The 15974-nt window shown below is 51.5% G+C and overlaps 1 long non-coding RNA gene across 1 annotated transcript; it reads right to left on the bottom strand.

Annotated features, from left to right (window-relative positions):
- Positions 1 to 389: 389 nt before the first annotated feature.
- On the bottom strand, positions 390 to 15452 carry LOC143434791 (uncharacterized). Its single transcript, XR_013104551.1, has 3 exons — positions 15030 to 15452; positions 10917 to 11058; positions 390 to 843 (listed from the first exon to the last, which is right to left on the bottom strand). It is a non-coding gene; the product is annotated as an uncharacterized LOC143434791 (long non-coding RNA).
- Positions 15453 to 15974: the final 522 nt, after the last annotated feature.

The raw sequence follows: 15974 nt of genomic DNA, 5'->3' as shown, positions 1-15974 counted from the left end.
AATGTCTCCCCAGGAACATTAATGGGAAGCTGCCTGGTGCTATAGTTTGAATGTAGCCACTGGTCTCAGAAGGGATTGATGCTGATCTCAAGGAGCAGGTAAGTTCACACCAGGAGAGGCTGTTGAAAAGAGCTAGCCTGGTCTTGAGTTTCTCCAACTTCTACATACATCACTGCATGTCAACAGGATACCATCTACCATGAGGCCCTAACAAAAGTCCATCAGGTGTTTTGAGCCTCTAGAACTGCAAGCTTCTATAAATAAACTTTTCTATATAAAATACCTTTGTACCAGTCCTAAGTATTTTGTTATAGCAACAGAAGACGGAGGGGTAAATATATCAAGTAGCTTATGCCAGGCACCTAGTAATACCCCAGGGTACTTGGAGAAAATTTTATTCTAGTTACTCTTTTTTAAAAGATGGCGTCTCAGGTGGCTCAGGCTAACAACCACTGATGGAGCGTTTATCGAGTGCCTACTGAGAGCAATGCCAACCATGGGTGGCCCGGGCGTGGTGACTGTGAATGACTGTGGGCCAGCCATGAGCTGAGTGTGAGTAGGTGTAGGCAGAGGGTGAGGCGATTACAGTGCGTGTGAGATGCCCGTGTGAAAATGGGGTACCCTAGGCCTAAGGAGTGTATAACAACTTGCCTACATCGGAACCCAAGAGTTTCGTTTTTAAATGGTGGTAGTCAGGGGACAACTCTCAGACGTCAGTTTTGTCCTTCCGCTGTGGGAGCTGGGGATCAAGCTCAAGTCTTCGGGGCTTCAGGAGACGACTCCATCTGGACATCTCATGGAACTCCTTTCTTGCTGCCCTCCCATCCTTGCTGCGTGGGGTACCTGTGGTAAAGAGAGGTCTGGGTCACCACCAAAAAGACAGCAGTGGTGTGACGTCATCACAAGCTCGCTCTTGCCTCACTGTGGAGACGGGGAGTAGGGCGATGACAGACTCAGAGGGGCTCCTGGGAAGCAACCCTGACAAACCAGACACCTGCCTGTAGGAACCTGGACACCCTCATGGGGGTGCCTCTGAAATTTGAAGGTAACACCAATTCCTTCCTGCCTGCCATGCTCCTGAGAGGCCTGGAGCAGCCATCCTCCACTCTTTCCCTGCATTTGATGGCCTGTCCAGCCTGTGGTCCCTAAAGCTCTGAATTATTCAGCCCAGGGAACCAGGCAGTGAGTTGCATGTCTACCCCCAGGGCTGCAAAATAAATTATCTTTTTTTTTTTTTTTTTTTTTTTTATTAGCTGGCCCTTGTTAGCTTATAATTGCGATCATGTAACATTTAATAGAGGCACAAAGCAGTGCTCACGGCCGGCCCACAGTCACTTATTAGCTAACAAGATGGAGCGGCTCATAAAAAAGAGCCGTTAAAAAAGAAAAAAAAAAAAAATTCCGGAGAAATGGGAAGCGGGAGGTGATGCAAGCTCTGGTTAACAAAGACAGGAGGCTGGGGGAGGCGGGCCGGGTGTGAGCTGAATAACCCGGTCCTGATAAGCCACAAAGCACAGCCGGCTGCTCCTCCTGCCCGCTGCCTGAGTCAGAGAAGCAGGGATGTGTTGGAAATCCAGCAATGTAATTAGCAGGTTGCATCATGCCTCCATTATAAATTACAATGGGCACAAAGAGGGTAGATGGAGGGGCAGGGATTAAATGGGGTAACCTGATCCCCATGCCAGTGGGGACAGAGAACTCAGGACCTGTCGCCCGCCCACCCGGACAGCAGACCTGAGTAGCCTCTGCCTACCCATGGCACAGGACTTGGGGGGGTGGGGTGCAGAGACTAGACCTACTCAAAGACTGCTTTGTGCAGCCTGGGAGAATGATTTACTAACTGAAGGAATCAAAGGTGTGAAAGAGGATGGCCCTCTTAACCCCCGCCATTGTCTCCTGTCTCCTGGAATGTCCTCTGGCTCCACCCACCCGTGCACCTGTGCACACGGTGGGGCTGTGGGATGGACCAGGTGAAGATCTGTCTCTGGGAGCTGGAGTGATAAGATCTAAAGGGACCCCGAGCAGAGGGGCAGGAGCCATCAGTCAGGGGAGGGTATTGAGACTCAGCAAACAGGGGGTGACCCACGGTAGCTTCTTTCTGAGATGGGGGAAGGTGGTTGGTGGGGGCAGCTCACGTCTAATGAGAGAGGAGGCCTCTCCTGGGGCCCATCTTGAATTTTTACCACCTCTGGGCTGTTGGTGCTTAGGCAAACCATTTCATTTCTTCAAACCTCCGTTTTCCCACTTCAGTCTACTAGCTAAGTAAACCACGGTGAGTAATTTCCTATTTCCATGCCCCATTCTCTGCACCAGGCCTTATCACAACTGGCTGTGTGACCCAAGACAAGCTACCCACCCCACCTATAGCCCCCTTCTGAATCTCTGCCTCCCATTTACCAGGACATGTGTTCCACGCAATCTTGAACATCCCTCTGGGCCTGGGCAGCCGGCTAACCTGGCACCTGAGAGGTCAGGGAACTGGGCCGATAACCCTGAGAAATCTGTGAATCAGAGCCTGGTGAGGCGGAGGGGAAGGCATACGAAAGGCAAACTGAGGTGTGGATGGCATGGTTCCACCTGAGCCCGTGTGGAGTCACGCCCTGTTCTTCCTCCTGGTGTGAGCTCGCCTTTCAGCCTCTGCAAACAGCCTTCGCTCCCCCGTGTTTTCTTAGTAGCCCTGTTCCCGTGTGCAGGAAATAATCCCATTAACTGTGTTATTGCTGTGGAGAGAAGACGAGGAAACAACTGCCCTAAAGTTCAATGAACTCGGCTCTCTCTTGAACGGAAAACCACAGAGCTGAAGCAATTGCCCAGTAGCAAACTTTCTTTGAACACAGCTCGGCTATGCAGACAGAGTGTCATTCTGAGTGCAGGCTGTAGGAGAGAGAAGACAGCTGCTCCGGGGCCACCAAACACCCTCAGTCACTCCAGAGTCTCGAATCTCTGTGGGCCCCAGTCTCCTCCACACACGAAGGAAACAGGACACCCAGTAAGGATCAGGGAGTGAGCTGCCATCTCCGCTGGCATTACTACCCTCTCTTGGCCCTCAGCTCTGTCCCCTGCCTGACTGTAGAGGCCTCCTATCTCCTTATCAGACATCTTGCTAAATATTGATCATGCTCTATCCTGCTTAAAAGCCATAGGAAGTTCCAGCTTGGAAGCGCCAAGGCTTAGCAGGTTTTTCAAGCGGTTCTTGCCCATGACCACTTTCCTTCCCAGCCACTTCTCTCTGTCATCCGGTTACCCTGAATCAGTTGGCTTAGTTCCGGTACACCCCAGGCTACACTGCACCTCTGTGCCTTGGCACAAGCTGTTCCAACTGCCCATTCCCTGTCTCTGTGGTCAATTGATAAATTCAGACTCGGCTTGTAGAACCTCAGGCCAGTGTCACCTCCTACTAGAAGCCTTCCAGTACTCTAGGTCCCACTCCTACACAGACTTGGAGCCAGTTCTGTCTTTCCACTCTGTTCCTGAGAGCCCCCCCACCCCCGCCCCGAACTCCCTGGGGGAGGAGCCAGTGGTTCACACATAGCCAGTGCCCATAAAGTGCCTTCCCTGGTTCCTCTCTCCCTTTTCTCAGGCTGGGGAAGAGACAGGTGTGCCCTGAGGCCAGAGGCTGAGGGAGAAGGATAAACTATAGATTGATTCTTCATTGGTCTATTTATTTATTTGTGTCCCCATTGAGGGATGGAGTGGGTGTAGGACACAGGTGCCAGTCTCAGCAGCCCTGGACACTTACAAGGTACTCCAGGATCTCCAGAGGTCCTCACCTGGGATGAGGCAGGGATGCCGCTGAAGCTGACTTCAGTATGGGCTTGCCTCCAGGTGGACAGAACGATAGGACCCAACAAGGCAGAGGTCTGCCCTGTTTGCTAGACTAGGAAGATCAGCAAGCTCTCTGTGGGCAGCAAGCTCCGTCAACCTTGGTCAGCAAAAGCACAGGAGGGGGAGGAAGTACAGAGGCGGGGGCGGGGAATCTGGAGATGTCATTGTACCTGTGAGGAGCTCTCACTATGTCTCTCCCACCCCTGCCATCACTAATGAGGTGGCTGTCCTTGTGCCCACATCATGGAGCAGGTGACCACTCTTCTGCTGGGTCAGGATGACATGAGCTCCCTACATTGTGATGTCACTCAGGCATCTGGCCTTGGGTCTGTCTGCTCTGGAGTGGAGAGCCACAATAACAGCAGATCTGATCCTGGGCTCCCTTCTCAGGGAGCAGGGTACACCGCAGGTGTGGGCCCTTCTGTTGGGTGGGGTAGGAAACCAGATTCAGAGACAAGTGGGCCAACAGTCTGTAAGATGTGCCCTCAACTCAGAGAGCAAGGAGCTAGGCTGCAAGCCCCTTAACCTGATGATCCGTCTCGCCAGCCCTTCGTGTTTGATCCACATATGTATTCACAGAATCTTGAGGGACAACAGCAAATACATGCATCGGTGGCTACTGTGTGGTGGGCACAGTTTTCAATGACTTTCAATATTCTATATTGAGGGCCTGGCATTGTCTCAGGAGCTGAGGTCATGGTACTCTCTTCCTCAGGAAGAGGAGCAGCAAGCAAACTTGGACCCAGGGGTGATGGTAAAAGCCTTTGACCAGAGAGCAGGGAGAGTAGAGCTGAGACTGGGGGGCCAGACTTCTCCAGGCCCTGTGACTGTCCTCAGGAGAGAAGCCACCCTTCCTACCTAATGAACAGGGAAACCAAAGATTGGAGGGTAGAGTCCAGGTCTGTCCCCCAAGCTCAAGTCACCTCCATTGCTTTCTACGGTCACCCCAGGGTTTGTCATTTGAAGTCCCCTGCATTTCCTTTTATTGCTAATTCTAGACCCTACTGGGCCACACGGCAAGACACGGTAAAGCCCATGGGTCCCCAAGGCCAAGAACCAGGTTTGAATTCTGGGCACAAGGATTCTGCTCTGGGAGTGGGGGGTGGGGATTATAGAACTGCTGTCCCCCCAGGATAGATACCGACTGTAGGGTGTGTGCACATTCGGGGGGGGGGGCAGGACACATTCACGGGGGGTTAGGGGAGTGCGTGTGTGCTTCTGTGCGTACGTATGTGTCTGAATATATGTGAAAGGCAAAAAACAGTCTTGGGGATGACCCTGGAATGCCATCCATCTTGTGTTTTAAGATGTAGTCTCTTGCTAGCTACCTGGAACACCCCAATTCAGCTAGGTGAGCTGGGTAGTGCCCCCCCGCCACCTGCCTCTCCCTACCATCTCTGTGCTGAGACTGCAAGTACATGCCATCATGGCCAGCTTTCCCAGGTGGGTTCTGGAGCTCATGTGTGCTTGCCCAGCAGGTACTCTACCTACTAAGCCGCCTCTCCAGCCTGCTGACTGCTCCTGAAGGCTCTGCTGGGTCAGATTCTATGAGGACTGGCTATCCAGGCTTGCATCTGAAAGCTGGCCTTGTCCCCACAAGCCTGGCGTGACCTGTGGCTGCTCTGGCCACCCACGAGGGTTGCAGCCTGGGCAGACAGAAGTCCAAAAGTCAAGAGGCCAGGCTTGACCCTGGGGAGGACAGCTGGCTCCTGGGGAGGGACCTTCCCTGGACCCAGAGGAAGTCAGCTCAGGCCTGGCCTGGCAGGCAAGCGGCCCAAGGGTAGACCCAAGCCCTGGATTCCTCGGAGTCTGCAGCTGCTCCTGGGACCACCCCATGAGATAGAGCTACTGAGTCCCCCAGAGATCTGTATGGAACCAGGACTGGGGGAGGTGGTGGTGGCTTTTTCTCAGCAGGATTTGTGTGTGTGTGTGTGTGTGTGTGTGTGTGTGTGTATCCAACAGGGAGGGGTGCCTGCTCCACTTCTGAGCCTGGAATTTATACAGCCCCTCGTTGGCGGCTGTAGTTTATCTTGAGTGAAAGAATAATAAACTTGTTTGACAGAATGATGTATTCAAAGCTTCCGCCATCACAGCACAGAGCACTGCCTGCCCTCAGGATGTCTGGCATGGTGGGGACCATCTTATCAAGTGTTTAGCCCCTGAGGATTGTCAACAACATGTTGTTTGCTGGCTGGAGTAAGGCAGAGATGGGCCTGGTTGGCAGAGACGGAGGGGAATCTGGTCATACTGAGAAAGGATGGCCGCCCAGATGGGGTCAGGAAGGCTTCAGCCTCTGATAGAAGGCAGCCCAGGCATGGTCCAGGCCCAGCCCCCTTCTGCCTGTCCGTAGTGTCCTGCCTGGGAGAGAATCTACTTCATGGACCTCCACACTTCTGCAGGACACATGCAGGGCAGCCACAACACCCCCTTTCTCCATCTCCTGTATTTTCCTTAACAGAGCAAAGAAATTAGCACGAAACTATAAAAGTCTGCAGACACCTTGGAGAGGCATGGACAGAGCACGAACTGAGCCTTGGGACTCCATCCCCAGTAACACCCAATACATAAGTGAACGCATAAATAAATAAATAAATAAATAAATAAATAAATAAATAAATAAACATGCCAACTAGCCAACCCTCAGCAGAGGGCAGGGAAAGCATGTAAGCCTGTCTCCAGGCCCTACCCCCACCCCCAACCTCTCTGCCAGGCAACCTTTGGCCATTCCCATGATCGTTTAGAACTTTGTTTCCTCTCATGCTACGAAGGGACTTGACAGTACTTTCCACCTAGGCTCTGAGCTCAGTGCTGTGACCACACAACCAGGTGAACACTTTGAAAACTCCAAGTAGATGAGCTCAAAAGACCTCCAGCAACCAAGGCCTTCCCAGGCTTCGGTCCCCAGGCCATTGGTTTCTCCCTCGGTCTCTCTGGTCTTGGGAAGCCCATTCTCTTGCCTAATTTTGAGGCCTCTTGTTTCATTCTGAACTCTGTTCCTTCTTGCATCACTTCCATATCAACTCTCTCCCAAGCCGCCTCTTTTTCTAAGCTTCATAGTCCTGACTCCTCTCTCTTTTAAACTAAGGTCCTCCTGCACATCCAAAGCTAGGGCTTCTCCTTTGTTTAGGGAATACATTTAAGAACAAAGAACAACAAAAAAAAGACAAAAAACAAAAAAGCCCAAGTACAACAATAGCAATAAACTCAGAGAACCTGTTAGTGACAGCCCCAAGCAGCTGGCTCCATTCTAGGACTGAATATGGGACCTCACAGGGTCTCTTTGTTTATCTCCCATTTTACAGATTCAGACACCGAGGCCGGAGAAGACTCAGGATCAAGTGGCTTCCCAACTTGTACTTGACCTTCTATCTGAAAAACAAATGCAGGAAGAACCCCACCCAGACCTTTTCAACAGCTGCTCAGAAAGGCCAAGACTCTGTGGAAGACACAAGGGAGCCTGAGAAGGGGCCCGAGGCCAGGCAGTCTGACAAGAAGCTCAAGTCTGAACACAGATGTGAGTGAGCTATGGCTACCTGGGCCGAGGACAGTAGAGTCCACAGCCAACACTGGTTTCCCTCGGGCCTCGCCCCTCATTCCCTGGGCATCTGCTCCCCTTTTTTTCCTTCTGTCCTTTGTCTAGGAGCCAAGCCCTTTAGAGTCTAGCATCAGCCACTGCCCTCCCAGTCCTCGTATCTCCTTCCTGGCTCTGAAGTTCCTGCTGGGTGCCAGGCCCCGGGCCCACCATGGTCCAGGTCCCCGTGGTGTGTGGAGAGGGCAGAAGAGGGTGGTGGGCATCCATGGAGCCAGTCTACATCCCAGAGCTTTCCATTGCTGGTGCTAGGACCACAGAGATGACCAAGTCATACTCTGCCTGCAGCCAGTTCGGGCTAGCTGAGGACATGAGGCGGGAGCTCTCACTTCAACCTCAGACAGCTGCGAGAACGCTGGCAGGAAACAGAGGGATGTACTGCTGGTCTCCAGAGGGAGCCGACTGTGCCTGTGAATGTATGTTTAGTCATTAATTTATTTCATCAGTCATCCTGTTACTGGGCGTCCGTGGCCTGGGCGGTACTGGGAACAGCCAGGGGTCTATGGGAAAGGCAGGCTTTCTGGTGGGCTTGAGCCCCTTAAGGGGACAGACTGAGCTTGTGGTAGAGACTGTAGGTATGGGGGCTGGGTGACAGCAGATTTGTGAGGGGCAATAGTGGCTAGGAGGGGGAGGTATCATTTAAGGTTATAGACTGGAACAGGTAGACCAGACCCTGTGGGAGGCTGGCACCTGGGTTATTCTGTGTTCTGGTTCTATTCAGGGTCCAGCCACTGGAGGCAACAAGAGGAGGGAGATCAGGTGGCAGGGCTGGGTCTCTGGAACAGCGGGAAGACCTAGACTCTATCCAAGGACATTAGTGGGAACCTTTGGAAATGATTCACTAGAACAGAGGGCTTCATTGTGAAGACTTTCACATCTGCCCCACCCTGGGGTAGATTTACATGTCCATTTACATATGTTTGCGTAAAGTATGTTGGGATCCATATTCATTTTGGGCATTTTGATTTATATCATTTGTCCCCTTTCCCACACATTTTGCTTCCTCTTCTAGAGGGGCAGTCTCCGTGGGGACCATGTCCAGCTTTAGAATGTCTCATCGTGCCCCTGTGGCATTGCCTGGTGATGGCTGGTCATGGTTTTCCTGAGAGTTAATCTGCTCCTCACCTCGATGGGCTTTGGTTAAATTGTCGTGAGGGAGCTCAGAGTCCCTGGGGACTCATCATCCTGGACGCTTTCACTCTCCAGAATGAGAGCTGCCCCGCCTGGGGACTGTCAGCGGGAGAGCAGCTAACTGGAGTGCTGAGTGACTGTCGCCTGCAAGTCTGGGGGCCATCCCATGTGGGTTGCTTTTGCTGACCAGAGGGTTGGGGGGTCTAGACGATGCTGGGCATGGGACCCCTTCCAGACCCTGACTTTCAGAGCAAGCACATCCATAGGCACCCTCTCACGCTTACAAGTCTACGCTGGAAAGGAGGCTAAACTTGTCCAGAGATTCCAGGGGCCAGCCATGCTCAGTGCTCTCTCCTCCATTGGCTCTCAGTGCCTCAGCTCACCCTTCTCTGCCGACAGGGTCTTCACCGCTGTCAGTGTTTGTAAACGCCTATTGGCAACCTAAGCTTGCCATCTGGTTCCCAGAGACTATCCTCTTGTCATGGAAACACCACAATCAGCCTTGCGGTCTGGAAACTTTCTCTCCTGTATGCCACAGCAACTTCTGCGAGTATTTCATGCATATTTGTAGATGGTCAGTACTGTGAGCATGTGCTGAGGCCAACAAATTGCTGCAAATGCACCCCACTCGGTCCAAGACCACCATCATCTTCCCCTTAACGGCTCTGAAAGGTAGATTCCTATCAGCAAATGGTAATTGTCACCAGGAGAGGGGTGACAGGGAGCAGGGGTCTCAGAGCCTCTCTCCTGGCCGGCCCTGACTCCTGGCTGAAGCATTCCAGGTCTTAACTACTTCCCCCTTTGCACATAGACCCTGGGCCATGAGAGACTCAGTTTATCATCCATAGGTCTTTACTAACCAAGATGGCTTGAGTGTCCCTTATCCAAGGAAGATGGCTTATTTTCCATGGTCACGCATTCGACTCTTCCAACTGCTTGCTTCTTCAGCTTGAACTCACCTGTATTTCATGGAAAAACTGGACCCCAGTGACTCTCCCTGTTTGTCAGACATAGTCTGGGGACAGAGGATGATGAACATTCGGAACCTGTGTGTAGGCTCGAACCCGTGTGTGGGCTCGGGATGTCGGTTTTCACTGTCTGATTCCTGACAGCTTCTTGTAAAGTCTCATCCCTGTGGTTACAGACTCTAGGGTCCAGTCTTTACACCTCCACACCAGCTCCAAGAGTTAAACAATATGAAACCCCCCCCCCCCCCCGTAATATATGTATCTACTTCCTACCTCAGACTTGGGCTTCCTGAAGAAGGGAAAAGGCAGTAGGGTGGGGGTGGGGGCAGCTGGAAAGAAAAGAAATGAGAAAGAGGGAAAGGAAGAGAGGGAAGGGGAGAAAGCTCACAATCTTTTCTCTCTTAAGCTCCTGGAGGACAGCTTATTTGTTTAAAATCCTCTTATCTCCAGCTCTTGTCTCCCCACTGAGGAGGCCTGTGGAGAGAGGCTGGCTTTTCTGCCAGTAACAATTGAACACTGGGCTCCATAAATGGTCCTGGAGCCACAGGGCCTTGTCCCCTCCTTCCAATCAGTCTTCACCCCACTGGATAGCCCTCCTCTGACATGACTCTCATGACAGATCAGTGGACATGGCTATTCTGTCTTCTCCTACCCTTACCCCACCTCAGGCCTGGTGCGGCTTCTTCCTCAGGGGCCTTGTTGCTGACACGGGCCCGGAGAGGCCTCCCAGCCTCCACTTCAACTGTTCTCCCCTACTCTGCAGGGCTCTTCCCCATGTTCAGCTTCTAGAAGCTTCTTCCAATGCATCCTCTCCCTGCTTCACACACTCATTAGTTCACCCTTTCATCGCATGCTCTGGAGTCCCTGAGATGTGCCAGGCATGAGAGATAAAGGGGCTGGGAGTCTCAGAGACCAGTGGAGGAAACAAAATGTCAACAGTCAATTAAAGCCTTTTAGGGCAAGCTTCAGTTGTCCATCCACTGGTCAGCCCACAGTAATAACGTCTAACGACCTCTGCGGGTTTACTGTGTGCCAGGCACTGTTCTGACTGTTTTACGTGGTCTATCTCATCGAATTCTCGAGACAACTCTCCCGGGTAGGGCTATTATCCTCCTACTTCATAGAGGATGGGGCCCAGGCACAGAGGCCTGAAATAATTCACCTGAGGTCTCAGCTGACGAAGGTCAGCCCTGAGTGGAACCCTTTAGAGTGAAGGCCAGAGGCTAAACTCTTAAACCCAGAGCTGCTTCCAGCTCAGCTTAGAGTCTGGGATATTTCTTCACACACCCTCTCTGCTCCTTACTCTACCATGACCCTTGGCCAGTCGAGCCAGCAACCTAGAGTTGAAGTCAGCCATTTTTGAGGGAAGTGGTACAGATTCTGGCCCAGCATGCCCAGCTCACCTAAACCATAAATGGCCGCCAGAGCCCATCTCTGTGGCAATCAGGGGTCTTCCAGAGTCAGGCAGAAGGCTGAAGTCTTTTCAGCAGCAGCAGCAGCAGCAGCAGCATGGAATGGCCCAGGACTCTTTGAACTCTCAGCTCTCTGACCAGAAGGAAGCCAAGAGTTAGCTGAGTGACAGTGGCGGAGGGCCCAGGGCAAGAGGTCATCTGTAATGACCACACACCAGGGAGATCCACTGATGCCTGTGGCCTTTCTAGGCCTCTTGGAGGAAGAAGTCTGTCTCCAGTTAGGCAAGCTGCCTGCTGGGTGGCCTCAGGCCGCATTTTCTTTGAGGTCCAGTGAAGGTGGTGAGTTTCAAACCTCATCTCAGTGGGTAATTTGGCAGTTTGCATCCTAGGAGGCCAATACTCTTATCCCTGGGAGACCTAAGGATGCCTGGGCTCACCTTAGGTCTAAGGCCTAAGAGAAAATCCATTGACCAAACAACAAGAGAGGAATTAGAAACAAAAGCAGTCATTTGCAAACTCAGTGTGTAGCAAGTACCTACTTTGTGCCTGGCTGTGTGCCTGAGCTGACCTGGGTATACAGCATTGGTATAGTATAGCCCCAACCTTCCAGAAGGTTACAACGCTAGTGGTAGCTGGTAGTAATTTGTGTTTCAAAGTACAGGAGAGGAGAGAAAAGCCAGGACAGGATGGATAGTCTGTCCCTAGACTAATCCAGCTAACCTCCTACAAAGGCAGGGCCAGGTGACCAAGCTGTGTCTGAAGTCTGAGTCCCTGCTGTCCTTAGGTCTTGGTTCAGGGCATGAGAACCCCAGTCCAGCCTGAGTTACAAGCACTGCAATGGAATCCAGCCTCAGAAAAGTCACGAAGGGAGACACCTTCAGCTCTGAGGAGGCTAGACCTTGCCTGTGCCTGATTGGCCACCTAGTAAGAACCTTGACTTTGGCAAGCTATGCTTCTTGGTCATTTATCCAGTATTCATTGTGGATGTGAGGATTGCTTCACCTCCTCAGAGCTCAGGAAACCGCCCCCCCCCCACATACACACCCATATTGCTTTAGAATGTCTCCTCTGTGGTAGGTGGGAAGAAAGAGACCCTGTCAGAGTCAGACCAGAGCCAGTGGCCTCCTTTGTCCCCATGTCAAACAGCCTATGTGAAAAAGATGGAGCAGGGAGGGGCTGCCATTGTCCAGGGGGAGGTCAACTGAGACCAGGACCTTCCTACCTCCCTAGTTCTGATTCTCTGAGAAGCCTGAGCTCAGAATCCTCCCATAGGCCTGAAATCCTGAGCACAGTGTGTGTGTGTGTGTGTGTGTGTGTGTGTGTGTGTGTGTGTGTGTGTGTGTTTGTGCATGCTCACTCAAGTGTGTGGATTGTGTGTGTCGGAATATGTATACACCCCTACAAGCTTGTGAATACTGAGATCCTTGGAACTGGGGGATTGGGTCTCTTCTATCCAAAACCACAAGACCGCTGGCCAGCCTCAAGCCTTGGTTTCCTGAAGGCCCAGAAGCTAATGAGAGCCAGACCCATCCTGTAGGCTTGGGTGGCCCCAGTGCAGAATTCAGCTGTCCTGAGAGCTGCAATTTTCCTGAGACCCAGGTGACTTACCTTCCCCTACCCACCTACCCTACCATTTTTGCTTTTGTGTGTGTGTGTGTGTGTGTGTGTACACATGTGTGTAGACATCCAGAGTTGACACCAGATATCTTTTCTCAATAACTATCTACATTTATTTTTGAGACAGGCCCTCTCACTTAACTGGAAGATCACCAGTTCTGCTAGACTGGCTGACTAACTAGCTTCAAGAATCCACTTGTCTCTATAAACACACATACACAGGCACACTCACACATACACGTATACAAACACAGAGACACACACATAAACACACACACATATACACATACACACAAACACACACAAGCACATATACATATATGTATATACAACACATATACATATACACAAACACACACAAACACAACACATATACATATACACAAATACACACATATGTATGTGTGTATACATAAACACACATGTATACACAAACATAGAGACATACATAAACATACACATATATACTCATATACATACAAACACACACATATATGCACACACACTCACACACACATAGATGCACACACACTACACCATGCCTAGCTTTTTCACATGAGTTTGGAGAATCTGAACTCAGATCACAGAGCTCACTATAATTTTCTCCATCAAGGAAGCACTTGGGGATTCATGCTGAGACTGACAAGCTACCTGGAGACCATGCCTCAGTAGGGGATGCTGCCTGCCAACCATGTCATTGCTTTGTCCCTAGGGAGAGGCTATAGCCACCAAGTATTCCTTGTGAATGGATGTGACTGAGGATCTGTCCCTGCCTGTGCCCTTCCATCCCAGGTGGCTCAGGGAGACTACTGGAGCAGTAAGCAAGCTAGAGACGCCATGTGGTCTCTTCACAGCCTCCAAACACTTGGAGTTAGCTCTGGGGACCTCCTGTACCTCACCTAAGATGATAGTGGCATGTATCCCTGAGAACACTGATCTCCTGGGCTTATCTTTCCCCATCTTCCCAGGAACACCTTAGTGAGTTAGAAATATTTGCCAGAGAAACCCCAATATACACAGTATAGTATCTGAAGAAATTAGGTTTCAGAGCCCTGGATTTGAGCTTCTACGTAATTTTGTTTTTTTCCATGCAGAAACTGGGGCCAGCAGTGTGAGTTCACAGAGAAAATTCCTAACACAAGAGGCTCTGGGTATGGGAGAAGCAATAAAAGGAGAAACAATGGCAGCCACTGGCCATCATGGGCAGCAGCTCTGACCTGTGACAGGACACATCCACAGACAGCTGGGTTAGAGCAGTGCCCGCCCTCCCCCCTCCCCCCCACCTTGTGGCCCTGAGGTCATCTCCCTAGAAATGGTAGGCAGGAAGATCCCTTCTTCTGGGCATCCCATGGCCCTGGATAAGGACTACTTATCTGAAGCCACTGTTTGTGGTAGGGACTCCTGGCTCTTGGAAGAGACGGCCCAGAAAGTCTTGGGAACACACCTGTTTTCCTCACATCTAAGAGGCTACTCAGCAGCTGCCTCAATTAGCTGAAGGTCAAGAAAGGACTGGTTCTGAGTAGGCATTCACCATGTCTCCTTCTGGGCAGACTCTAAACAGGGTTAGCGTGCAAACAGCACAAACTTCTCTGAGGCCTTAGTGAGACTTCAACACAGAGAGCAAACTGTTGCAGGTCAAGAACCCAGGAGACACTGAGTCCAAGGAGAGAGTGGATAAGCCATCAGGGATCAGAGGAGAGTCTCTGTGGTACTTAGTCTTAGCCACTTCCCTAGAATTGAGGGCATAGGCTGGAACTTTCTAGGCTCCAAACAAAAAGTGAAGTTCAGTGGGGGCTAGATGCTAAGTTGGCGAGAACATGGCCTTGAACTCGGGTCTCAGATGCCAAATCTGGGTTAACTGAAGCAGAAAAAGAGGTTGGTGAGGACCTCATGGGCTGGGGCCTCGTAAAGGAAGTAAGAAAAGGAGTTGAACCCTCCGAGAGGGAACTCTGAGCATGACCTAAGGAGGTAAATGAAGACAGACAAGAAATGAGACCTCAGTGCAAAGTCAGGTGAAGGTGATGAGCCAAGTAATCCATGCAAGTCACTCTCCAAATGACGCATTCCTGTTTGACAACCCACAAGGTTGGTGCCTCCGTTCCCATCTTATAGATGGGAAAACTGAACCCCTTAGAACATCTCTGGAACATTCCAACAACCAGAAATGGACAGAGCCATGCCTAGACAGCCTGGCACCCAGCCTTTCCAGTGCCACCTCAGATCACAGAAGGAATGTCAGCCTTCAGCTCCACTCACAGCTGCCTCCCTCCCTGCCCATCCTTCCCCCCCCACGCACCCTCCCCCCCCCCCCGCCAACACACTTCCTGACCATCCATATCTATTGCCTTTGCCAAGGACCCAGAAAATAGGCTGTATGCGTGTTATCCTGCCAGGTACTGGGTCCCCAGATACTTGAACAAGCTCACGGAGCAGGGATTGGCTTTGAAGCCTGATCTTCGGTAGTGGTTGTTGGCTCAGTTTGCTTACCTGTAAAATGGGAATAGTGATGGTCTCTAGCAAAGGCCAGTGGTGCTTATTAATGAGAGTGCGCAGGTGAAGGAGTTCGTGAGAGAGGGGCCAAACGAAGCTCAGAAAAGATGTGCCCCTCCCCCAATGTCACTGAGCATGCTGGCAGCAGTTGGGGTGTGAGGAGCAAGAGCACCATTAGCCCAGGTCTATGAAGTCATGTGGCTGTGGTGTGCTCTGAGCCAGGCGCAGAAAAGGCAGAAGGATGACAGCTCTCAGCCCAGGCCCTTTTTCCACCCCTAACCCCCATGCTCCCCTGTGGGGAGCAGTCTCTGCCTGAACCCAGTGGTCAGTCTGGGGCGTGGGGCGGTTTGCAACAGGCGCCTATTGTCTGCTAGCTTGAGTGCACCTGTACTTCCCTGTCCCAGGCCGGTGAGTCAGCTCCTGGCAGGCCACTGCCCTGCTACTCCACAGCGTCTTGAGCCTGAAAGAGGACCTTTCTTTTCGCTCTCCTCCGCCTTCCTCCCTCCACTCTCCGTGAAGTGGTCATCTCCGCTGGGCAGCAGGGAGCATCCTTCTGTGCCAAGATTTCTTGAGTCTCCTTGGCCAGGAGACAGGGTGGGGTCTCAGAAACAAAGAGGGTGCAGCCTAGAGCTGGCCGGAGCTGTAGGCTACTATAGGGCAAATCTCCCAGGATACCCAGATACAGCTAGCTGCTCTGGGGCCGGGTCTTAGTTTCTTTTCCTGTTGCTGTGATAAACTGTCCCAAATAAAGCAACTTAAGGGAGGAAGGGTTTGTTTTAGCTCACAGCTCAGGACACAGTTCATCATGGTGGGGGAGTCATGGCAACACCTTACACACATACACGCTTGCACACAGTGCACCTGTGTGCTCATGCACATGTGTATACATGCACTTGCACACAGACAGGCATGTGTACATATGTACACCTGTTCATATATCTG

The sequence above is a fragment of the Arvicanthis niloticus genome, chromosome 17 (genome assembly GCF_011762505.2).
Source record: "Arvicanthis niloticus isolate mArvNil1 chromosome 17, mArvNil1.pat.X, whole genome shotgun sequence".
NCBI classification, from domain to species: domain Eukaryota; kingdom Metazoa; phylum Chordata; class Mammalia; order Rodentia; family Muridae; genus Arvicanthis; species Arvicanthis niloticus.
Note: the sequence above shows the minus strand (reverse complement) of the source record. Positions and strands in the feature narration are given on the sequence as shown.